Below are 25,586 nucleotides of genomic sequence, written 5' to 3'. Positions count from 1 at the left end.
TCTCAAAAGAACCTTGGAATGTCAGCACAACAATACTATACCGAAGGTGCCTAACTGTTGTCCTACTAAACAGAAGCAAGTTGGTTTGAGAAGGTAAGAATTGAAGGTTTGGCCTGCAGCCCCTTACAACTGAATAATTGTAGATCAAATTCCAGCTTAAAATAGGAATTCTATAGCTATCTTTTTAATTGCATTCAATAAAAATTCACAGTAATGAATTTGAGGGAGGAAATCAATGAAATTTCACTCTAATATAAAATTAATATAATAATAACACTGCTATTGGCTTCCCAAAAACCACATGGGAGACTTTTTATAGCAAACTTGCATGCTTGAAGTTTTCCCACTTTTCTAAAGATTTACCCCTGAAATCACATTCTTATGAGGAATACTATTGATTAAAATCTTTTGAGAATACATTGGCTGCATTTGGAAGGAACGCTGACCGTAAACCATAGTTAGGCAAATTAGCTGGTGCAAAATCTGTGTATAGTGCATGCAAAATAAATAAAAAATTGTCCAGTAGCACCTTAGAGACCAACTAAGTTTGTTCTGGGTATAAGCTTTTGTGTGCATACACACTTCTTCAGACACACTGAAACAGAAGTCACCAGACCCTAATATATAGTGGAAGAGTAGGGTGGGGTTTTTCTCAGGAGGGTAGTAGGAGATGGGTGATTGACTCAATTAGTATAGTAAACCTGTTGACGACTGTTAACAACTGCAATTAGTCCTACAGGAAAAAGCAAGGGATATTAGACTGCATCAGACCAACACGGCTATCTACCTGAATATAGTGCATGCAGTTTGAGTACTCCTCACTTCTTCCTTCCTGGAGTATGGAAACAAACTATGAAATGACTGGCTTACCATTATGTCCAATGTGGCACCTGACTGGAAATCCACAACTCTGTGCATCTAATATTTGGCATTATGGAGGCATGAAATGGATCACAACTGATTCCTAGAAGTATGTAACTGGCCAGTCATGACTGTTGGGCATGTACTGCTGTGGCTATGAATATCACATGTCCATCACCTGAAATCATATGATGCCATCTTAACAGATCTGTTCTGTCTCTGAATTGCTTTTGGAAGGAAGAACCCAAAAAAGGATCCAGGAAATGACAGATGATTCCGCTTAACCCTATTTTCTACTGAGGAGAAATATTAAAGAACAGTAGGTTTCAGGTAGACAAGGAACAGCACATCTTTGGGTAATTAATTCAATTGGTTAAGCATACAATGTGTAATTTATGAAATACATTGCCACAAAATATGATCGCGTCTATTAGTTTATATGGCTTTGAGAAAAGAATTGGAAGACTCATAGGTCTTGCTGCACTGGTTAAAAAAATTATCCTGATTGTTCAAACACCATATATCACAGATGCTACGATGAACAGTAGGATATTGCTATTTATTTCATTTGAATGAAATTTACCATCCATTCATTTACCCAAGTTTTCCCATAATATCCAATGAAGACAAAATAGAAGAGTAAGTGCGTTTTGACATGAACAGTGGGCTGCTTGGGATGTAACAATGTTAGAATGAATTAAGCTTATGTACTTATCCATTATCTCTTCTTCCAGAGTATCTGTGAAGGGGAGTTCAGAAACTTTCATTTCTATTTCACATAAACCACTGTTTACCATGTTACCCAAACACAACAAACTGTGGTTTATCTTAATGATGGTAAGTTGAAACATGGCATCTTTAAACCATTATTTGCAAGACTAGTTCTCTGCACTAATCACAGTTAAGATTAACCACAGTTTAGGATGGTTAAACATGTTAAACTATGGCTAATATACAACAGAAACAGAAGCTTCCAATGACCTCAGTTGTAATGGAGGAGAGAGAGGCGAAGGAGAAGTGCATGAGCCCACCATACTGTAGCTTCTTCTCATAAGAAAGTCAGAAATTGGTGAGTGTGCATATTTGTATGAAATATATACTAGCTAAATGGAAGTATGAGAATAACAGCCAGCATTATTGCAATATCTTCCAGACACTCTGTTTCATCAATTTTAAAAGGCAGCAAAGACCAATACTGAGGGAGGGAAACTTCATTAAGTTCTCTAATTCAATTGAACCAAGAGGTCATTGAAACATCAGTAATTGCTCTCTAAAGCCATTTGGCCAAATCTAAGCAAACAAAAACTAAATTGGAATAGAATTTCCTCTGGAGATCATTCTCCACCCCACCCCCACAGTCCTGCCTATTTTTTTATTATACAATAATGATAGTAATTATTTGTGCAATGCCACAGATACCCAGTGTATCCAAAATTCCTGTCATGAAATTTCAGAATGTTTTTGGACAAGGCTATGCATGCATGTATTGCATGAGAATCCATGGATGCTCCCTTTGTGCAGACATGCTATTTCTTCAGCCTTTGCAACAAAAGTTGTTGTAAAATTGGCAACAAATTCCTCTGGATTTATTTACTGCTTCTGTCAAATGTACTTGGTTTAATGAAATAGCAAGGAATATGGGATCTTGTCAATCAAATGCCATTTACCAGCTTAGATTTTATAAAATGAAACAGTGGATAGAAATAGGACAAAATGTATGTCTTATACACAAAAGCTGCAGGAAGATATAATATTAGTTTACATATTTGATATAGAGCCTAAATTAAGCTGCAGAAAAGGAAACATGAATCTTACAAGCCTCATTATCAAGACTCCCTAAACCTCAAATATAGGAAACACATTTCATAAATAAAGACCCAATAGGATTTTAATAGTACAATAAATTCTAACTACATTTCCTACTAAGCACATTTCTTCCCATATTTTGTACAAAGAAACTTCATTCAGTTCAGTACCAGATTCAGAAATGAAGATCAGTATGCAAAGGCCAGCATTTGGCTCATTACAACTACATTTTAAAAGTAGATGTGTTTCTGCATTTAGTTCTGCCTTCCCCAAAATAGTGCCCTCCTGATATTTTGAACTACAACTCCCACCAGCTCCAGTCACCATGTGCATGCTGGCTGGGGTGATGGGAATTTTAGTCCAAAATGTCTGTAGGGTCTCAGCTTGGAGGAAGACTGATTTAGTCCCTGAGGAAATGCAACCCCCCCCCCTTAATTTTCAAGGTATATCTGCTACCAAACACATCAGTCCCAGCCAGCACGGCCAATAATCAGGGATGATGGGAACTGTAGTCTAGCAACATCTGAAGGACCAGAGATTAACTAGACCTATTTACTTTGGATTAAGCCATATTGAATTCAATTGGACTTTCTCACAATTGGATTGTGCTTTTAATTTTTGATGCTATCGCTTTCCATTATTGACCCTTTCTTGACTTCAAAACTGCTCTTAAGTTTTGCTTTATATATTTCTTACTCATCCAACAGGGTTTGTGTGTGTGTTTAAAAACATGGAACATTAAAAAAGATACCACAGGAGACAAAGAATCTACAATGCCATTTATCTCTTAAAAATAAAAAAGATTGCCACCTCAGTTATGAAACAATCTTTTATAAATGTCCTCCTCTTTTAATTGAAAATGCATTGTAGGTAGAGATCACCACTTTTCTGCTGTTTCTCTAACCTCTTCTTGCCTGAAGGCCTGCAACTTGTGAATTATTTAACAATCATATTTGCAGCTGAAAATTGATTTCAGACAGAATCCATATTGATTGAGATATGCAAGAACAATGTGTTTGGGGTTAAGATGCTGACTTATCTTTATTGCAAGTAGTCCTGAATTAGTACCTTTTTATTTCAGTCTTCCATCAAAATGCAGTAATTAGTCGACATTTCTGTTCAGATGTTTATCTAATGAGGCCAGAATGAATAAATGTTTTATATCAAAACTCCTGGATGTCTGCATTTTTGTCCAGCTGTCTATAACCTCATTTAGAATGGCTAATGGCCACATTCCACAGGATTGTGCACTGTCACACAGTGGTTCTACTGTCCCAGTGCTGGAAATAATTGCATTGTTCCAGCACCAAGAGCTGAATCAATTTGGACTTGAATTATGAGCTGATCCAGTGGTTAAGAAAAGCCCTGCTGGATCACACACCAAAGTCTTAAGTAGTTTAGCATTCTTCTCCCACAGTGGCCAACTGTCACAGTGAGAGCCAGTAGTAAATAGCACTGTTCAAAGTTGGAGTTAACTCTTTATTAGCAAAAACGCAATCTTCACAGACTTGGCTGAATGTCAGGCATAATGAGCACAGCAGCTCATCCCCAGTAGGTCTTACCCCATGAATCAGTTGCTGAGACTGTCCCCGTCTCCCTACAGCTATTTAAGTCCTCTCTACTCCAGGTTTCCTTCCAAGCAATCAGAGACTTTGCCTGTGTGCTGCCTGCCACTGCTCCACCCATTTCAGCCCTTTTCTGCTTCTGGGAGACAGGAAGATGAGGAGGGGAGCTTGTCACAGCAGGAATGGAAAACATCTGTGACTCTACACCAGCCTGACTCATCTCTGCCTCTTGGCCTTCTCTCCCCCCCCCCCCCACGTACCTGCTTCAGCTTCTGCCTCTGATTCTGGACTTCTCTCTGCCATACTCTCCCTAGCCTTCAGCTTCCAACACATTCTCTTCCCAGTCTTCTCCCTCTTTTCCCACTGATTAATTCCTTGTTGTCCCCAGACTCTGAACCTGTTTCCCTTGGTGGTTCCCCAACTGGTTCCTCCCACCATTTCTCCACGTCCAACCAGTCCATGATACTAACCATATTCATATGGACCACAATACCCCAAGAACTGCCTCTCTCTATAAGAATGTACCTGGGCCCTGTGATCATCATCTGAGGCCCTTCTTCATATGCCTCCTCCACAAGAGGTCTGGCTCCCAGTTTGTGGAATGCGCTTCCCAGGGAGGTCTGGCTGGTGTCTTCATTATTCACCTTTAGGCACCAGGTGAAAAAGTTTCTCTTCAACCATGCATTTACCTAATTAACATCCTATGCTTCTAGCCAGGATGGCTATGCTCTGCCTCCATGCAGGAGGAATGCTTCTGAATACCAGTTGGAAACCACAGGAGGGAAAAGTCCTCACATCCTACTTGCTGGTTTTCCACAGGCCTCTGAGTGACAGCTAGCCTCATCCAACAGGCGCTTATTATGTTGTGACCTCTGTTTTTCAGTTTAAGAAGAGAAGTTAGCATTTCTAAACGCAAATCTCCCAAATCATGCCTATTTTGGCCACAAGTTACAACTAACCTTTGCAGTATTGTACATCTTGTTGACTAGCAATTCTCCTTTGTAGCCCCAGAGTCGCAACAGGACTTACATTCCCCCCCCCGTGCACCCCCAAAATCTGCTCCAGAGTGTCCCCTAACTCTATGGATCTGATTTTGTGGGTGTATGGGGGCGGAAGGGGAAAAGGAAGCTCCATTGCATGCATGAAAGCCTGTTGCACCAGCAGAGCTGGATACAACCATATCGTTCTATAAATTTTAAAAATACAATATGGAATTACTTAAACTTTCCATCTGGAAAAGGGCATTCATGGTCAATGATCTATTTTTATTTCTGCCCTCTTAGTTTTCCAAGATGCCAAAATTACAAAGATATGCCCTTCAAAGTTTTAGTCTATAGGCATTGAATTAGCATTTTCAATTACTTTCCTTCAGTGAAGTCTACTTTTTATTTATTTAGCTAGGAAGAGAAGGAAAAGCACTTCACAGTCAACTTTTCCTTTTCTTTTCACAGATTGTTTTGCACATGGCAAAGCTAACTTTCATGAGAATGATGTATTAAATGATAAAGCAAAAAAGAAATCCAAATGGAGTTTAAACATTTATGATATATGTTTAAACTGTTGACTACATCTGTTTTAGTTAACAAATTTGTTTTGTGTCACTCTTAATCAGAAGACTTATATTTTTGTTTCTATTATTGATTTTGCAGCCATGCCAGTTAATGCTATTATCTTGGACGGTACATTCAGAAGTTACCCTTCCAGACATTTTAAATAAAAACAGACATCAATTGGGATCTCAGAAATGAAATAAGATTGTTATATAAACTTGAAAAAGCAACCATGTTAGTATATCATGTATTCCTTCTTCAAATGACCTATCCTTTTCTTATCCTTTACTTTGAAAATACAATGATTGGGACAAATGAAGGACAAAGAAAAGCTATTTTTTTCTGCAAACAGGAGTGTACAAAATAAATGAACTCAAGGGCAAAACGTTTCACATAACTCTGGTATACCAATTGACAAAAAGACAAACATAAGCATTGCCATCTTTATTCAGGTCAGTGGGACAACATGATTATGAAAAATGAGTGAGTACTCAATAAGCAGCAAAGGGTGCAATCCTGCGCACCCAGCATTTGTCTGTGGTCAAATGGGTCTCCATGGGGGTTCACAGAACCCTCACCTCCCTACCACTTTTGCATGGGTGAGTTACAGCTATATTTTCCTGTTCTATCATAGCCAAACACAATGCTCCAATCAGGAGCTTTTACTTCTTTCTACAGAATAGAGACAGTCCACTCATCCTCAGGCTTATGTGCACAGGTTGCCTGAGGCAGAGGTGACTTGGGGGTGGGGTAACCAGGACCAGATTGTTAGGAGCTGCTGATACTGTTGCCTAAAGATCTGTTTGTAGCTTGGGGGTGGGGTAACCAGGACCAGATTGTTAGGAGCTGCTGATACTGTTGCCTAAAGATCTGTTTGTAGCTTCTTCGTGTGGTAAGCCACAGAGTTGCAGGTTTTATCAGCTGCCACAGCAATTATATGCTATCAGGCCCTGGATCTGCCAAACCAAGTTGATCACTGGCTATTCCTGGACAGGAAGGACTATAAAACAATCCTTGTGTGAGTTAAACCTTGCCTGAGCAATGAAGTCATCCTAAGCTCTAGTTTGTACATCCTTTGTCCTTTGGTTTGCTTCTGCCTTCTGGTCTACTCTTCAACCCTGCCTTCTGGCTTACTGAATCTTCCCTTGTCCTCAGCTATGATTCATAGTTTCTTCCTTGACTTTAACCTCCTGGCTCATCTTGAGCCACTGCCCATGGATCTGCCATGAACTGACTGCTCAATCATCCTACTCACAATGTTGAAGTGTGCATGCTTGAGAATATAAGAATGGCTGTAGCTCACACAGAATAAACACAGCAGGAACACTAAAGACACCAAGAGCCATGCAAACCAAGAACCATGCTGTAACTGGCTCTCTAGAGATACAAAATGCTGAGGAACAGGGTTACAAAAATAACTTAATAGGACTTTTAAAAAAATGATTTAAAAAACATGCCATGTAATAAACACTTCTCAAATGTTCTTGAAACTTGTCACATTTGGGGATGAGTGTTTTAAAAAGCTGCTTTTTAAAGCAAACAAACAAACAAACAAACAAAAATTATATCCAAACCTCTTTTGGCTGTATGGAAGTAGTTATAACAATTCTTTGGATCTGGGCAACAATTTTTCAAGCTCAAGATCTGTTGAGGTTAACTACTGTTCAAATTCCAGGAATGCTGTTGTTCTGCTCTAGGTTCATTTTTATATTGTCCTACAGGGTTCCTGATATTCCAATTCTGCTGTCTTCAGCAGATTGAATGGCACAGCAAAGCAAGCTAGAATTCTTTATTTGACAAATCTTTAATAGGAAGCAGGACAAACCAATGGATTTCCATATTTCCTACAGTTTTAAGCCAGGTGAAAGGCTACAGTGACCTTTCATAATCCATATTTGCTAGACTTTTTACTTCATTTCACTGCCTCCGGTGGACATTTTGTAAAGTTGACCTTTAGTAACTGTAATCTGAATTAAATTTGTCCTGCAATATTCATGGTCACATGACATCATATCAAATACAATGCTTTTCAGTGGTTTGTTGTTGTTTTTTAAAAAAACTGATTGTGCCTCAAATTGCAACACTGAATCTGAATGCTTAAGGAACTCTCCTTGTTTAGGCAATGTGAGGTGTACTAAACTTGTAACTACATCATTTTCGAAGGATAGTAAATGCTTTCTAATGCTTAAGAATCTTCTTTTCAAACATGAGAATAAGCTCCTCTGAATTCAATAAGGCTTACTTCTCAGTAAGCATAGTTAGGAATGAAAATCTGATATCCCAGCAACTTCATTATTATTTTACAAAATTGTATGCAGTCCTCTACAGCACACTGTAAGCCATTTTAACCATTTCAAAGCATTTTATAATAGGGCATTGGCAATCTATTTTTCTAAGAAAAATGTGAAAAAGTTTGTATATGCAAGCTCAAAGATGTTTTTATGGAAAGATCCCTGAAATATGTCTTGTTGTCTAGTACTTTTGGAAGACTATATACATTAGTCTAAATTTGTTTAAAAACTAGCTAGCTACTTGCAAATATTTCACAGTGCATCCCTTTGCACTTGCAAGTATGTCACAGAGCATCCTTTTACCCATAAAAGAAAGTCAGAATGATAGTAGACCAACATGGCTTTCCCCCTTCAACATTAAGCCAGATTGTTATATAGCACTTATCACCTTCTGATCACTCATGGATTTCACATTTACAATACCATAACTAATTAATAGTTATGTCTGAAAACCTTGGTACATGTGATTAGCAGAATGGGCCCACGGACTTAGTATGGATCATGCTACACACATTTCCGCTAAATATTTTTTTCACTGTGTTCATGGCTAAAATTATATTTTCAGCTTCATTGAGATTTTAAGGTCCACTTGCATTTTTTAAAAGTATTGCACTTACTCAGAGATCTCATATAATTACCTACGCAGTCTACAGTCATTCACATGTTGTAATATCCACATGACTAATTTAACACTTCTAGAATATTGGATAGACATGGTATAAGGTTTCAAATACCTTAGTATATTCCTTGATTGACAGATTTTGTTTAGCTGAAAGAGTTTAACAGGGCTCTGTGAACTTTTTCTCCAGGTATGTGTATTGAGGGAGAAAGGATGATGAGGGACAAGGACTTTGGATATGGATGTTAAATAAACATTTTTTTCCCCTTACAACAAATCCTGACGCACTGTTCTCCTCATGTCATGGCCTGTGATGACTTGCTGCCTCCCAAGCATGACCAAATGATTAGTGGGGCTGTGTCTGTATATCTCAACAGTAATGGGGGCTCTCTTTCCATTTGCCTTGAATTGAAGTCTAAGCGCTCCATTGGTTTGTGCATTTACAGTTTGATGAATTCATTATTCTCTATCTTCTTCCCTCTCCACCTCAAGTCAGAGCTTTTGCCAAATGGCTGATGGGTACTCTTCATATTTTGGATTGCTTTTCATTTTTTCCCCTGTTGATAATTATATGTCTTTCATTTCTACAAAACTATATGAGTATAAGGTCTTAATCATCTGTTTCAAGCGTGACTTAAATATGCATTTCATAGGTGTCAGGGGCTCAGGAGCAGAAGCACAGGAAATGGAGAGCGAAGGGGAAGAATCTGAGGGCAGCATAGGAGAAGACGACAGTGGCCCGAGAGATTCCATGAGCCTCTCCAGCGAATCGGAAGATTCACAGAAGGGGGCGCCGATGGCCAGGGCAAGGGGGGTCCCAGGGGGGACGCGCCAGGAGCAAGGGGCCAGCGGTGACTCCCAGAGCAGCGGCTGGAGATCAGGACCAGCTTCCCCACCAGAGCGTAGTGGGGGGGATGAATCCCAGGTATCAGGGCCAGCGTCTCCTCCAGGAGGGAGAGAAGATGAGTTAGGGCTGACCACGCCTCCATCGGGGAGCGAGGGAACGGTCAAAAGGAAGGTTGCCGACTGGGCGCGCGCGCCAAGTTCAAATGTACAGGCGAGCGGCACAGCAGGTAGCCCGAATAGGGAACCAGGTCCTAAAGCCTGCCGGAAGGTGGGGAGTGAATCCGGGGACTCAGCGTCAGAAGAGTCCAGAAAGGGTGAGACCCCAGCGGGCAGGAGGGCCCAGAGGAGGAAGGAGCTAAGGAAGAGGTGGAGCAAGGCTAGAGTCTTAAACTGGTGTGGAAGGGGAGGAGATTCAGACGGAGCTTCGGCGGTCTAGGGTTTAAGACGTAGAGCTGCGCGCTACGGCTTTGAAATGGAAACTGAACTTCAATAAAGACTTTTGTATATAACGACGATCTGGCGTTGGTCCTCTGTGAGCTGGGACCTTGGGGCAGCTCTGACAATAGGTTACAAGGAAGCCAAGCTCCTTATAGCCATGCTTATAATCAGGAGTGTTTTGTGTAGGATCTCTTCAAAGAAAACATGGAATTCATATATAAAATAAAGGATAAAACTCTCTGAGCTAGTAGTGCTCTCACATGAGGGATACTATTGCTGCTAGCTAGGAACAGGCAAATCTGTCAATATTGGTTTCTTTGTTTTTAATTTTTCTAATGTTAAGTTCAGGACACATCAGTTTGCAATTAGTTTGCAATCTCTTAATATAGACATTAGTGTATGTAATATAACATTTTGCTAAGCAATTCCCCCTTATATTATCCATTTTGTGTGTTATTTTCACTAATACATGCATTTTTTCACTTTACCCTAGCATATTCATTTTTGAACATATTACTTGTCTGGTCCTAAGTTCAATAACTTGCATCTCCAGATATTCCCACATATGGGACCCTGAAGAGCCATTGCCAAGCAATGTAGAACAGCGCTCTCCAACCTGGTGCCCTCCAGATGCTTTGGTGAACTCTTATCAGCCTCAGGAGCATAGCCAATGGCCAGGGATAATGGGAGTTGTGGTTAAAAAACACCTGAAAGGTTTGTTTTAGGTTTCTTTGAAATCTGCCTAAACAGCATCTCAAATATATGATTTGGGACTGCAGAAAGGTTTGACAAGAAGCTGGCAAACCACACTACATGGCACAAGCTGCATCCACTTCAATGGTTCTAGATCAGTACTAGTGAGCATGCTGTTGAACTACACAGCCCATCTCTCCTGCCCATTGGCAAAGCTGCCAGGGAATTGTTGCCCAACAACATCTGTAGAGTATTATGTTGACTTCCTATGGTCGAGATAAGGTAAGCAGATTTCAAATCCTCCAAAGTAGGTGAAGGAAAGGAACATTACAAATTATACCACACAACATGCTTATTTCTAAGGCCAAAGGCCAACTACAACAGACACAGATATAAGAGATTTTTCATTTTGCAAGGTAATATTGTTCAGCTCTTCAAGATTAGTTGTATAAATAATCATTAGTGCCTTATTCAGTCTATACTGTGTGTTAACACATATACCCGTATTCCTGAATTCCCTTGTAACTCCCTGAAAATCTCACCTGCAGGGACTGCTTGACTCAGCCACTACTTCTCTTTATCCAAGCTTGAACCAGGACAGGGTCGCATGCTATCTACTTGAGTTTTTAAAGAGGTATTTTCTGTCCAACTCTGAAAAAGTAAAATGCTAAGAATTATATACAGATTTAATGTGGAAGTATCCATTACCAACAAGATCAAAAAATGGATCAGGTGTTAAGTGTCTGAGGATTATTTTAGCACTTTGATTTTAAATTAAATCACTAATATTAAATAATTATTATTTAATTATTTAATTAAATAATAATAAATAATTCACTAGAGCACAGTTAATACATAGAGCAAGAAGCATAAATGTTGCTGCCCCTATGCATTTCAATATACAGTTGACATACTTTATTCTAATTAAATTCCAGTGTGGTGTACTAAACAGTAAATATGTATCCATATTGAGCCAAAACAATGACACATGTTTTGTAAAATCTCCCTTTCTCCTCTGTGATGTGCACATGCATGCACACATATGCTGATTTGGTGATTATTTGGGTGGATTTATGATCTGTGGTGAATGAACATGTTCACTGATTCAGAATGAGAGCAGCAGTACTGACCTCATTCATATGTGGCAGTGTGACACAATAATGTGTAGGAATTGACTATATGATAATGTGATATAATCACAATTTGCCTACATAAGGCCTGATTGGTTGGAGATACTTCAGGAATAAATTACTCTTTTATAAGAGAAACAGAAGTAGCTATAAACAGGCAGTGAAGAGTATTCATAAAACAGAAAGGGGGCTCTGTTGTTCCCACAACCATCCAGAATGCTTTATTGATAAATCTTTGACACAATCCTGTGGGCATGTAATGTGCCATCCTTTAATTCAAGGAAAGAGTCCCTACCTGAAACCCTGGAGAGCTGCTGCTAGTCAGTGTAGCAATGCTGAGTTAGATGAACCAGTTATCTGATTCGGTATAGCAACATGGGCTGGAGTGTATGAGGTTAATGCACAAACTAGAATTTGAAATTACCCAAACACCTTTCTGTCCATACTAAAGGCAAGACCCAACATAGAGAAGAGCACTGTGGGTGTCACTTTTTGTAAATGTCAACCACCACCAGTTCCTGGCTCATTTTCTTTGGTAAACCAAGACTCTAAATCAATCCTCAGAAACTAAACTTTTCTTTCCTAAGAACGCAATTAACTTCAGATTGTGTTTAGTCTTGCATTCTGCATACTATTAAAAAAAAGCCTTAGAAACTGGCTATAAATCTCACATGTATTTAAAAAGGATTTCCCATTTCTTAGGAGCCATATTGGAGGCATTTGCCAGTGGAGAAAGGATTTCCATGTGCCTACAACTAGAACATGATGGTTTCAATCAATCAATTTCCTTTATTCGACCGATAGTCAGAAATAAAACACAGAAATAAAACACAATACAGAATTATGAACTAAAACATCATAGGGGTACATGAATAAGGTAGGGCCACAGCACTAAACCTCTCACAGATAACCCACATCAAGGCATTCAATTGTACGTTTCCGACGCTTGAGTGCCAGGAAAAGGAATTTAGCCACTGACAAAGTTGTTTTCCTAGAAGACTTATTTAGCAGATATGCTGTCTGTTTTCCTCTTTGTCGGGGACTAAGCTGGGGTAAGTATGGGGTTATAAGATACTGTCTTAAATCGTTGTAGAAGGGACAGCTCATTAAAATGTGCTCTGTGGATTCTACCTCACCCAACGCACAATGGCATAATCTCTGGTCATATGGGACTCCTCCATATCTTCCCTTCAGAACCGCCGAGTCAAGAACATTCAGCCTAGCCGCGGTAAATAGTCTGCGGTATTCCACGTAGTGGATAATCCGCCAGGTAGCGAGCTGGAGCAGCTCGGTACATCTGCTCCCCCAGAAACAGCCCAGGTTTCACACGGGCTATGTCCTCCTGTCTCGCAATATCCCTTAATCTTTGGGCGATCACCGCCTTTGCGTGGCTATACGTCATGGACTCTATATAAAGGGAGGACAACCCGCACTTCTGCACTTCCTCCACTATCTCCCCTTCCCATGGAGATTTAAAGTTATCCCTCAGAATCAAGGGGGCCAAACCCACCGGTCTGAAGCAAAGCTTAAGCCAAAGCCATAACTTCGCTTTCAGGGCCACATACCTAAAGGCTTGGCAACCAGTTTCCAATCTCATGATCGCACCTGCCACGGAGGGGGGGATCCTGAGTATGGCCCTGAGGAATTGGGTTTGGATAGATTCCAATTTTTCAAAGTCCCTACGTGAGCCCAAGGCAATGCCCACCAGTAGAAGAGGGAGGACTTTCATTTTAAAGAGTCGCAAGGCAACTTTGACAGTTTGTGCCTGTTTCTTAGAGTACAGGGTTCTAATCACCAAGGCTGCTTTCGATGCGTTCGAGGCTATGTATTCTCTGTGCGCCAAGAAGGACCTATTTGATCTAACAACCTGACCCAGGTATTTGAAGCAGCTGACCTGCTCTAAAGGAATACCATTAATTGACCATAAATTAGGTTTCGGTCGAGCGGCAAAGACCATTATTTTGGTCTTGGCATAATTTAGTTGGAGCTCATGTTGGGTCACATATTCATGAAGAGCTCGAAGCATCCTCCTTAATCCGATGGGGGACGTAGCTAATAGGGCAGCATCGTCCGCATACAGCAGGACATTCAAGGCTCGTCCTGCCAGTTTTGGTGGATGGAAATCAGTATTTGCCATATGCACCACTAGCGAATTAATATAGAAATTAAACAGGGCAGGGGCAAGCAAAAACATGATGGTTTATCTTACTACACAACGAGAGTAGAATGTTTTAATAATAATAAAAAAGTTGTTGAACTCTAATAGTTTACCTCTGAATAGTTTATTAGCCTAAAGTAATCTATTCAGTGACTAGGTTGCCACCTTTCAAACAGAATATACAAAAGCAGAACACCTCCTCCCCCTCAAACCCTCATTAGCTACTTGTAACTCTTAAAGTAGAGAAGTAAAAATACTCAGGATAGCACTGCAAGTAAAACAACAACTTTGTGTCAAGTTAATACCACCCAATCTCTGTAAAATTCAGACACATAGCTATTATGCAATTTCAATTATCCATTACCACACTAGCCAATGATGGGGTATGGGGCAGGGAGACATGATGATGCCATGACACAGGGAAGTACACTTGAGTGTTTTTTTGAGGGATAAATGCAACATGGGACTGCCATTTTCAAAAACATTACACCCTACAGTATGAAATGGTAAAATCTAAAATTCTATCACCTCATTTTACATAATGCATAAAACAGTTTTTCTATATCAGAGGAGAATCATGAAATGTGAGGTACTTCTCCTTCTTGTCCCTGTCACATGATCTGTAGTCTCCCTCTCCTGTCTCTATCCTACTACTGACTATATTGAATCACTCACATTCTTTGGAACCATGAATACCAAACACGAGTGAAAACCACCCCAATACTGTATATATGGTCACTTACTTTAGGTTCAAGGATGAAACAATGTTACATTAAGAGCCTTTACTCCCCTCATCAACTCACTTCAACAGGTGATAAATCATTGAAGCCCATTTCATATATTACCAATGTGGCATGGTAATATTCGTTTGCCTTCGCATTTTTCTGGGTGCTCACACACACCCTTCCCAACCTCCCGATTTTAAGTCTTGAAGACTGGCTACTGATTAACATGAAAAATAAGAAGAAGATACATTATTGCTAGTGAAGCAACTACAAAATGATTATTGTGTAATACTGTGATAAGAGATCACCAGTATATTTTAGGAATAAAGTTTTCCTTCCTCCTTACAGTTGTTTGTGTTACGGTCTAAGTCTCCCTGTATAATAAAGCTTCTTATCTTTTAATGCTTCTAATAATACTGTAATTCTGTATGATTTAGTACTCAGAATGTTCTAGTAGGATTTTTAATCTAGATATCTAAAAGGGTTGTAATGTGTACAGAAGTGTTACAGTGATTAAATGTATAGGACACTTGCCAAATAGTGATGAGAAGAGGTGATTAATTAATAAATATAGTGTATACAAAGTGCAGCTAAACTATCATGCAAAAAGAAAAAGGAATAATGTGAATGAATTCCTTACTTCCACTGGGAAATCTGTTTCTCTACAGGGTATGTATCAAGGGGACTTTAAGACTAAAACAGGCAATCTTTGGATCATATGACAACTGTATGGCTAAGTTAAACTGTACACAAAAGCTAATTAAAGTACCATTTGGGGAAGGCACTACAGATGACATAAGAATAAAGAATATAGATTACTAGTCAAATAAAAATAAGACAGTTTTTTCTTCAGATAAAGCCTCAGTAAGGCTGCTATCCTAAGCACACTTACAGCCAAATCCTATAACCATTTACTCAGAACTAACTTCCATAGAGTTCAGTGGAGCTTACTTCTGAGTAGACCTGCCTAAGACTGCTGCATAAGGCTGTTACTAGGAGGTGCTACCAGACTGTGGTTATTTTGGTGTAGGATTCAATCACATACTAGCAAATTCAGATTGTGTAATTAAACCTGATCTGGTGCTCTTGCACAACAAACCTGCTCTCTCTCCCCTGAAAACAGACTTTTCGGGAAATGGAAAGTGACAGGAATTATTATTATTATTACATAATTATTATTACATAATGATGATGATGATGATATAGCACCCGTAATATACCACTCGTGCTGTCTAATCTCCCCACAATTTTTGTGCAAACAAATCATGATGAATGCTCAGTGAACAGATCATCTGGAAGTGAGCTTATTCCGAACAAACGTACTTGGGACTGAGTAGTCAAATTTATTTTTATGCTCCAAGATGGAACCTTTTAAAAAAAACCTACTGCTCTAGCATCCAAACTTTTATGTTCTTCCTCAACTTTTAATAACATAAAAAACCTGTGGTCTAAATAGTGTACATTTATGGATAGATGTGGTTTACTTTTGCCAGAAATAATAAAAATCTGTGTTTATTTGGATGCTGAAAATTTACTACTTTATGTAAAACTAGTATGCATATTCAGCAACACACTGTCTGAGCAACCAAAGGATAAAGGAAAACAAAGCTTAACGCAACAGGACAGAACCTTTACATCCCCAGGGAAATGTTCAACTGACATTTTTTCCCACAGCAATGTTGACAAAAAAGATGGAGTGTTCTGATCTTCACATATGATCAAAACATGAAAAAAGGTGAGTCAAGAAACTCATACAACCTTTTTTCTCACTGGGGTATTGAACCTTTTCATATAAGATATTTTTACTTTGAAATGGAAATAACAATATCTAAAAATGCTGTTTTAAAGAACAGTTCATTCTAGCATAGCTAACCACATAGCACAACACATCTACTTATACATTTCAGTATAGTCTTTTTTAAAAAATCCATGTATTGTTTTCATTCAGAGGTAATAAGCTTTGGAACATATTTCAAAATTATATTTTGGACAGATGCACACACAACTCTATTTGCAATTCCAGTACAGTATTAGTTTCAGGATGCCATTCTTTTATTTGAAACAGCATGTTGCTGCACAATCCTAACCCCATCCCAGTGCCAGTTAGATGATGTATAGATACCTCTCTGCCAGCCTATGCTAGTAGAGAGGAATGTCACTAGTGTGAGGTTCCACCATGACAGAAGCTCAGGTTGTGCCCTAAAAGGTGCTAACAAGCAGAACCCCACCCTCGTTAGGTTTTGAGGGGTATGCAGCTTTCAATCTGCTCGATCTAAATTCCAGTAGCTCCTTCAAGAGGCATCCCTCTCCCATCTTCTGCAAACCAGTTTGAGATTTGCTAATAAATCCATTATATCCCTCTATCCACTTAAGTATTGCTATTTGATTTACTGAAGGCTGTCTTCATGCCTTTGTACATTTTGCCATCCCACCACCATACAAATTATTATATGTATATATTTAAAACCCTTTTAATGAAAACAGTCACCAGATTTTTTCTTCTTCTTTAAAACAGTATCAAGGTGGAGAACAAATGTTAAGAGTAATCTTTTTAAAAAGTGTGGTGGTTTTTTTCTGAGTGCTTCCAGTAGCAAAGGTTTCCCATTATGGGTGTATTTATGAAATGAGCTCTCTCTTTTCCACTTTCCCCAGGGTTTTATCATACCTGTGGACCCCCCAATTAAAGTCGGTTGCTCCCCTCTTTACAGTTATGTGTGCAGGGGCCCAGAACATAACCCCCACATAAGTGGGGGGATGCTTATATAAGGCCATCAACTTTTGAACTTGCATGATGTTCTTCAAGCATAGGTGTCCAGGTCAAAAATAGAACAGTACTTATATGTCCAGGCAGATGGCTACAAGGCTAGGCATTCTGCTTTTATAAAGGTGGTGAGTAGAGACTATATTAATTAGATCTCAGATTGGTGGAGGGAAGAAACAAAAATCAAGTGTGTGTGTGTGTGTGTGTGTGTGCGCGCGCGCATGCAGCTATTCCTGTAACAATAAAACTCTAAGCATTTCTATAGACAAAATGCTCTGTCTGAAACTTCTCTAAGCTATAAACATTGAAGTGTTGCTGTATGTAGGACTTCAACAGAGCTCAATTCCACCTAGGGCATGGACTTATTTTGTGGGACAGTACGGTAACTTAGCTCCTCGCCTCAGATCCTATTTGTAAATTAAAATAATAATGATTTACAGCTCAGGATGAGATACTTGGAAAAGTGTGTGATAGAAATGTAACAAACAAAAATATTTAAGAAAAACAAAATCCAATCGGACTTGTAGTAGGCAAAGTTGTGTGAAGAACAGAATGCAAATTCCCTATTAAAGTTTGCAAATTTAAACAACTACCACCTCTTGAGACCCTGTTAAAATATGAAAAACAGAAGCATTCTCCAGTAGTCTTTAACTCAGGAATTGAGCTGGGGTGTAGGTTTAAGAGTACATGGTGAATTTTCTAATAGAATATTGGCAGCAAGAATAACTATAAGGAATGCCCAAAGGGACTGTAGAGAAGACTTAGTACTGAGACACATCTAGCTTCATAAGTGACAGAACTGAAATGAACTGAAGGTGCTGGATCCACGTGATCCTATAATGGGATGGATGTGAAAACAATAGGAGAGTAGAAAAGGTGAGATACCCCATGATGTTTTACCTCCTGTGAAGAAAAGAGACAAACACTCCATTCTACACCCCGGAAAACTCCACCTTTCACCTGTATGCAGTACTCTCTTCCTTTTCACAACAATATTTTATTTAAAAATCCCTCTAGAAGCTCACCTTGTATTTGGAAACAAAAATTGCTTCTGTTTGGTAGCCTGTGAAGCGTGATGAAGACACGGGTGTTAGATGATCGCTGAAAAGGTACTAAATGTTATTGCAAGACATACTTCTATCACTGATTTAACTACTATGATGCCTGTGCATTTGTATTGGAAATAAAATTGCAGAGAGATTTAGTTCTCTACCCTTAAGCAGCCAGTGTTTTGAACTGGGGTTCTCCCCAGCCCCCAAGCTACTTAAATTATTATTATTATTATTATTATTATTATTATTATTATTATTAAATAAAGTAGAATATCCCTTGTATAACTGAATTCATTTTGTGAATATTTACTTAAATATTGCCTTAAATGTATCTTCAAGACTTCATAAGAAATTTTTCACCTGCCAAAAAAAATGACATTAAAAGCATGTGCTTGAAAAAGCTTATGATTGTTCATTTATCTAACCAAGGGATACAAACAATACAGCAACAACATTTTGAACTCTAGGATTAACAATGTAGTTCATCTCTACTCCACACACCCCACAAGGAGAAGTTGTTAATTAGATTTGAAATTAAATTAGTAATATGGATAGGAACCTTTTTTATCTTGTATTTTTATGCTGTGAAACACTTCGTGGTCTATTGAGGAAGGGGATATACAAAGTTTAACAACAACAGTGCTGAGACTGTACTGGAAACTTCAACTCAAAGCACCGAACATAAACTCCAAACAAAATATGCTGAACTATAATTACTAATCAGTCACAAACATCTCCCCTAGTATATGTATTGGTAACACCCAAAGCAAACTTTAGAAATTTGCTACCAGAAAAAAGCAGGAATAAATGCAGCATATTTTCAAGGACCACAATGAAATAAGTCTTACTATAGATATACATGCTCCACAGATAATGAAGGGCACCTCTTCAAAACCTACATCCCCATGAATCTAAATCCAATCATATGTTCCCTTTATAATAGCCATCACTTTCCTTTTCTGCATAACTATACATTGAAGCACTGCTGCTGTAAAGGTCACTGGTGAGATTTCAATAAATAGCATGGTATTAGTTACATATATGACTCTCTTTTCCCTTTATGCTACATTCAATTTTGAGTTTCTTTCTATTGGGTCTTCCTTGTTTTTCTTGTAGCTGAATGTCACATTTTCCATTTGCTAGTACTATCATCTATATCCTGCTGTATAAAGAATATTTTTCCTTTCCAACTTAGAATTACATTGTATTTACACGGAAAGGGATAAATTAACTTATTGGACGATCATCCTGATGCCACAGTTCAGTTCAGTTTTTTTTATTGAAACCACATAAAACTCAAGAAACGCCAATTTTTACCCATTCCTTTGTTTTACAAACACAAAAGTCTTGGTGCCATAGTTTAACACTAAAAGGGTGAGCCTTAGGAAGCCCAAAGCTCCCTCTTTTGCATGGTCACCTCTACTCCTGTGTGGCTAAAATCTTGCTTTGTGTTATATGTCAACCAAGAATCCTGTTGTGTGGGGTTTTTTTTAAAAAAAAAATATTTAAACAAGCAGGATTCATAACTCATAAAATGTACCGTAGTTTAGAATGTTAGAAAGTGTAAATCACAGAAAAGGATATGCACCTTTAGGTACAAATCTCACCTAGCTGAAGCTGTAGTTATTTCTCAAGCTCACACTGGACTCCTGTGACAAAATCACAAACACAATGTTCATGTTTCCATGACTTACGAAACAATATAACTTTAAAAAACCAAGTTTGTCTAAAGATATTTTTCAGCAGTCTACTAGGTTAACAAATGCCCGATTGCCCTCTGCAGTTAAATTTGAATTAAGATACTATTACAAATATGGCAGGTATCTTTATAGCTCTCAGTTGGACTATACAATTTCTGAATTTGCTTGCAAAAACTACAAAACATTGCATCTTGATACTGCAGTTTTCAGAAAATGCAGTAAAATACATTCTTGTGCAATATAGTAAAACTGAAAAACCAATAAATGGCTCTAGTTATTGAGAAATTGGACAAAAATAGCCTATTGTCATTTTTTTCAAGACGGCAAATCAATAGATGATGAAAGGTTTTATTTTTTGTTACCACTGGAGTGTTGACTCTAGCAATAAGTGAGATGTTGATTGGAATTAAGGAGACAAGCAGTTGAGTGATATGCAAAATGGAACTTAATGTTTTCAAAACAGAGAGTTTGAGTGCAAACTTAAAACTGGGTTAATACACATTATCTGTCCCAAGAGAACCCCTGTAGTCCAATGAAAGAGCCTAGGGATTGCCAGCAAAGAATTTGAAGCAGACTCTCAAAACTGCATTTCCCAGGATTCTTTGGGAAAGCCATGACAGTTAAACTGGCATAAAATACAATAGATATGAATTTGCAGAACTATTACTATCTCCATAGTGTCAGCATTAAGTTTGGTGCAGCTTCCTTCTTTGACTCCAAAACTCCAAAACACAAAACAATCAAGATTAAAACATCAGATACTCAAGCTCAAGAAAGATGCCAAGTAGGGCACTAGCTCCTACAGTTGTGCAGCTGTAGCTAAAACAACTTTTCTGTCCAGGAGCCATGATTACCACACTTAAAATGAGTCTGCCAATGCTGAATCAAGTCACATCCTCGTGGTGTGGAATGAGCACATATCTGTCAAAGCACAGATGTGTTCAATGGAAAATAAGCCAAAGAGTACTGGTTAAGCCACACATTTCACATGGCGCTTCTGATTCTGCCTGTATAAAAAGACAGGGTTCAAGATTTTCCAAAAAGTGGGTTTCATCCCTCTGGCATCATTGAAAAAGCATGGGACCACTAGCCCTGATCTACTCCAGTCTTGCATAGTTACTTAGAAGCAAATTGCATCAAATTGGATAGAGTTTACTTTTGAATAATAATTAAAAAAAAAGCAAAAGAGAAAAGATACAGATGTTATGCTTATTTTTTAAAAATTGCCCAATCAGCACTCACCTTAGAATTCTAAATTAAGACTGAGCCAAATGGATGAGGTGAGTTTAATATTTTCAGTGTCAAAAGGCACAGTGTCCCTCTATCAGCATTTTTATTTTACCATTCTAATTATTAAACAATTTGATTACAATTTCAAAATACAAAGATCTAAAGACTAAATTGATCAAGCTATAAATATACAAATGTTATGTAAATATTAAACACATACTATACAAAACATTCTACATTACTCAATATAATATCACCAAATCAATCATTTTGACCACAGTTCTAAAGCAGGTTACTTAAATTGAGCCTATTTCATATACATCTGAACCTCAATAGTACCACCAACAATTTAAGAAGAGCCCTGCTTGATCAGACCAGAAGCCCATCTAGTCCATTATGCTGTTCCTACAGTAGCCAACCAGATGCAACGGGAAGCCTGAAAGGTAGACATGAGTGTAACAGCATGCTTCCCACTTCTGATTCCCAGCAGCTGGTATTTAGAGGCATACTGCTTCTATCTGAGGTGGTAGAAGATAGTCTTATCCTCCATTAATTTGTTGATCCTATGTTAAAACCATCCAAGTTGGTGGCTACCACTACAACTTAATTGTTCTCATTCTTTGTAGAGTGACCAAACAAACCAAAAATACAAGTAAACATTTCATTCAATAGCCTTAAATTTGAACTCAGCAACATCACCATGTTCACTATGTGTCAGTTACTTATGTTCTAGATTGCTATATCCCATAGATCTGGTATGGGGAACCTTTGGCCCTCCAAAAGTTGCTGAGCTAAAATTTCCATCATCCGTGGCCACTGGCCATGCTGGTTGGGATAGATGAGAGTTACAGTTCAGCAACATCTGAAGGGCCAAAGGCTGCCCACACTAGTCTATGGAATCACTTATGAAGACCTGACCGCAATCTGAATGGGTTTCATTTTCCCTTTGTAATGTCAGTAGTTCACCAATAATCATGACATCATCATGTTCACATCATGAATACAGTACATGAATCACACTCAGGAAAGAGAAATAAGCTCTGAAGAAGAAAAAGAGTTGCTAAAGTAGCAGATAGTAGAAGCAAATGTTGCTAACAACTTAAAAATGAATAATGATTTTTGGGGAAATATATGGGACACACACATCCACTAGAAAGCTATTTTTGAAAAGAAAATTGAAACAGGGAAAAAATCAGTGTGTTCCTGTTGAGAATAAGACTGTGCAAATGAATAGATGCTTAGTGGAGTACAAAATTAAGTAATAAGCAAGCACAGCCTGTCCCAGAATAGTCTATCCTTGACAGTTGCCTGTTAACATTTCCTGAATCAGATTTCAAAGTGCAAGTATTAGGTTCAATTAGTAGAAAACATCCCCAAATGCTAGGGATCTTGACACTGTAGGGTATTTTTCCCCTAGGAGGGAAGCCCATTATTTGCCAAAAAAGGAGTCTTTCCTCTCAAAGCCAGACAAAAATTTATACAGCTGTTTTAAAATCTTATTCAAAACATGTAAAATACAATATGAGTATATTCTAAAAGAACACTGGACAAATAATTTGCTTACAGCAATCTTTTGTCTTGGAGATTCTGCAATTTATCTGCAGCTCTGTAAATAATCTGAAGATATACTGGCCCTTAGCATAAAAAGGATTGATGCCTGCATAATGCTGAGCAAAGGCTTGGAGCCCCAAAACAATTACTCAGAATCTGAACTAAAATGATTTGAGCATTATCTACAGTTTATGCTTTATATTCAACAAAAATGCAAAGATAATATAAAATTTTGGTGATGATTTTATTTCAAGTTACAGGTGTGCACAGTATTCCGTCAAATCAAAAAGTGAGCATTTATGTACAATTTATAATATGTAATTCCAGCATGATTTTACAAATATTCTTGTGCTGGGAGAGTGGTAGTTGTGCAGCTGTAGCTAAAACAACTTTTCTGTCCAGGAGCCATGATTACCACACTTAAAATGAGTCTGCTAATGCTGAATCAAGTCACATCCTCGTGGTGTGGAATGAGCACATATCTGTCAAACTATTGGGAAGAAAACCTTAAAAGTCTAGATTGGGAAGGGAAACTCGCTATCAGAAGGGAAAAACAGAATACAATGGTGTTGGCATCAGCCATTTTGACCTGGGTAGCATGCCCTGCATCAATTTAAGTGCAGGAGAGACCACTCACCAACTTTGGAATTACTCAGGAAGTGTTTCAGGGGTCTGAAAAATACATCCCGAACAAGGAATTGAAATGCCATAGGACTGCACTGTCATAAATAACTTCTTATGCAATAATTAAGTCCTAAGAGCAGTGCTTTTTTTCAGGTGGTATTCAAGGGTACGCACTACCAACACCTCTTTTTGTTGTTAAAAAGTGTGGCATTTACTGTAACAACTTCATGATGAGTACTGGCACCTTTCTTTTCTTTTCTTTTTTAAGGAAAAAAAAAGCACTGCCTAAGAGGATGGCCTATTCTTGGCATGGCTGTCATTTGACACATGGCATAATAAAAAATGGCTCATATAAAAGAGCAGACCAAGTAACAGGAACACAAATGGTGTGGGCATGTGCACTTCCCACCACCTGTCCCACAGCAAAGGAAAAAAGACGCCTACATCAGCCACTGCTGTACTTGCTCACAGATAGACCTCTGTTCAGAATGGAAGGGAGGGTGTCCACTCTTGGCATCCAATAAAATGTAGGCATTTAAGGGTGGTATCAGCATAGGACTGGGGATGCAAAGGCCAAAGCAGGAAGTACAATCAATCTCTTGTGCATTGTGTATGTCTGAAGGGATATTTACTGAGACATTTTGTGGCACCACAGGAGGTAGTGGCATGAACACTTCAGCACTAGTGGTAACTTAATTCATGAATGAAAAAGGTGCATCAACTCCTGCTTAGGTGCATATGCCCTCACACTACACCACCAGTTCAGCCTTCAAAAACAACACTGTGGTTAAGACGGGTAAATGTTTGTTTAGTTTAATATGTATATTCACTTTTCTAGCCTAAGTATCCAGTAAAAGTGGCCTACAGTATCATGAAAGACTATAATATTTCAAAATATAAGCAATGAAAACAGCAAACACAGAAGAGGGAAAGTACAGAAGAGGGGTGGAAAAGGCGCTTTCCTTCTTTACCAACTGAACTTCAGATAAAGGAGTTGACATGAAAGGCCTCAAAATCTGTGCAAATTCCAGAAGTTTCATGAAAAGCCTGTCTTATTAGGTTGTCTTAGTTCCAACTCAGAAAGGCAAGTAAAAACACAATATTCTAATTTTGTTTCAGCTTAGAAATAAACCAGATGGGGATATATGTAGGATGGAGTGAGTGAAGGCAGTCACGAGAAAGTATTATAATAAAAAAAAAGTCACCAAGTACTGCTTCAAGAACTTGCCGATAAGCATCTTAAATCATAGTAAATTACACATTGCATGCCGGTGACTCGGTCATGGGAAATTGTGGAGCTACGTGATGTCTCATTTGTTGTGCTGAAAACAAATGTAAATAAATTACTGCAAGATTCTCATTTACATTTCGGAATCCATCCCGATGCATGACATGACTGCTGATTTTATCCCTCTTTTAATGACATTTTGAGAAAAAGTAACATTCACTGAAAGGAAGATTGTCATGATCATAAGAAGTATTTGATTTCTGGTTGGGCAGTCCAAATGAAAAAGAGAAGAACAGAGAGGACACCTCCCCCTACATGAGTGTATGTTTAGGGCAACCTTTCCCAAAGTGCTGTTCTCCAAATGTTTTCCCATCAGCTCCAGCCAGTATTAGGTTGGAGAAGGTGATGTAGGAAATCATGTAGTCTTGTGTCTATTTGCCTGTGTGTGTGCTTGTTCTAGGGTAGAAGGCAGAATGTTAGCTAACATGCATTTAAAATCAAAGAGAAAGGCAAATAATAGAAATTGGTGCAGGTTTTGTAATTTTGTTTTCCCTCTTTACTCTCCATTTTCACCCTAAAACAAATATATTGCTTTTATTGTACTGTATCACTCTTCTGGTTGGTTGAAGGTGGTTGAAGACTACACATTATTCACTTTATTTATATAATCTTACCTTCTTCCTTCTCTTCTTGCAAGAGGTTCAAAACAGTCAACTCTCAGGAAACTCTCAGAAAAAAACAATCCTGTTTGAGCACTG

At 38.5% G+C, this 25,586-nt stretch overlaps 1 protein-coding gene across 27 annotated transcripts in view; it reads right to left on the bottom strand.

Moving 5' to 3' along the window:
* The window catches only part of ESRRG (estrogen related receptor gamma), a 472,603-nt gene that overhangs the window by 355,950 nt on the left and 91,067 nt on the right, over window positions 1-25,586 (bottom strand). For 12 of the 27 annotated variants that reach the window (XM_083733529.1, XM_083733533.1, XM_083733526.1 and 9 more), the window contains one exon: window positions 11,212-11,320. The exons of 11 other annotated variants lie outside the window; for them this stretch is intronic. The gene's annotated coding sequence lies outside the window, so the exon portion shown is untranslated. Of the gene's footprint in view, window positions 1-11,211; window positions 11,321-18,468; window positions 18,507-20,083; window positions 20,145-25,586 lie in introns of those variants that run through there. 4 more of the 27 variants (XM_083733548.1, XM_083733531.1, XM_083733551.1 and 1 more) reach the window with 4 other exon arrangements.

This window comes from Podarcis gaigeae, assembly GCF_964106915.1.
Source record: "Podarcis gaigeae genome assembly, chromosome: 3".
NCBI classification, from domain to species: Eukaryota; Metazoa; Chordata; class Lepidosauria; order Squamata; family Lacertidae; genus Podarcis; species Podarcis gaigeae.
The sequence above is the reverse complement of the archived record's forward strand: the minus strand, read 5'-3'. Positions and strand labels throughout refer to the sequence as shown.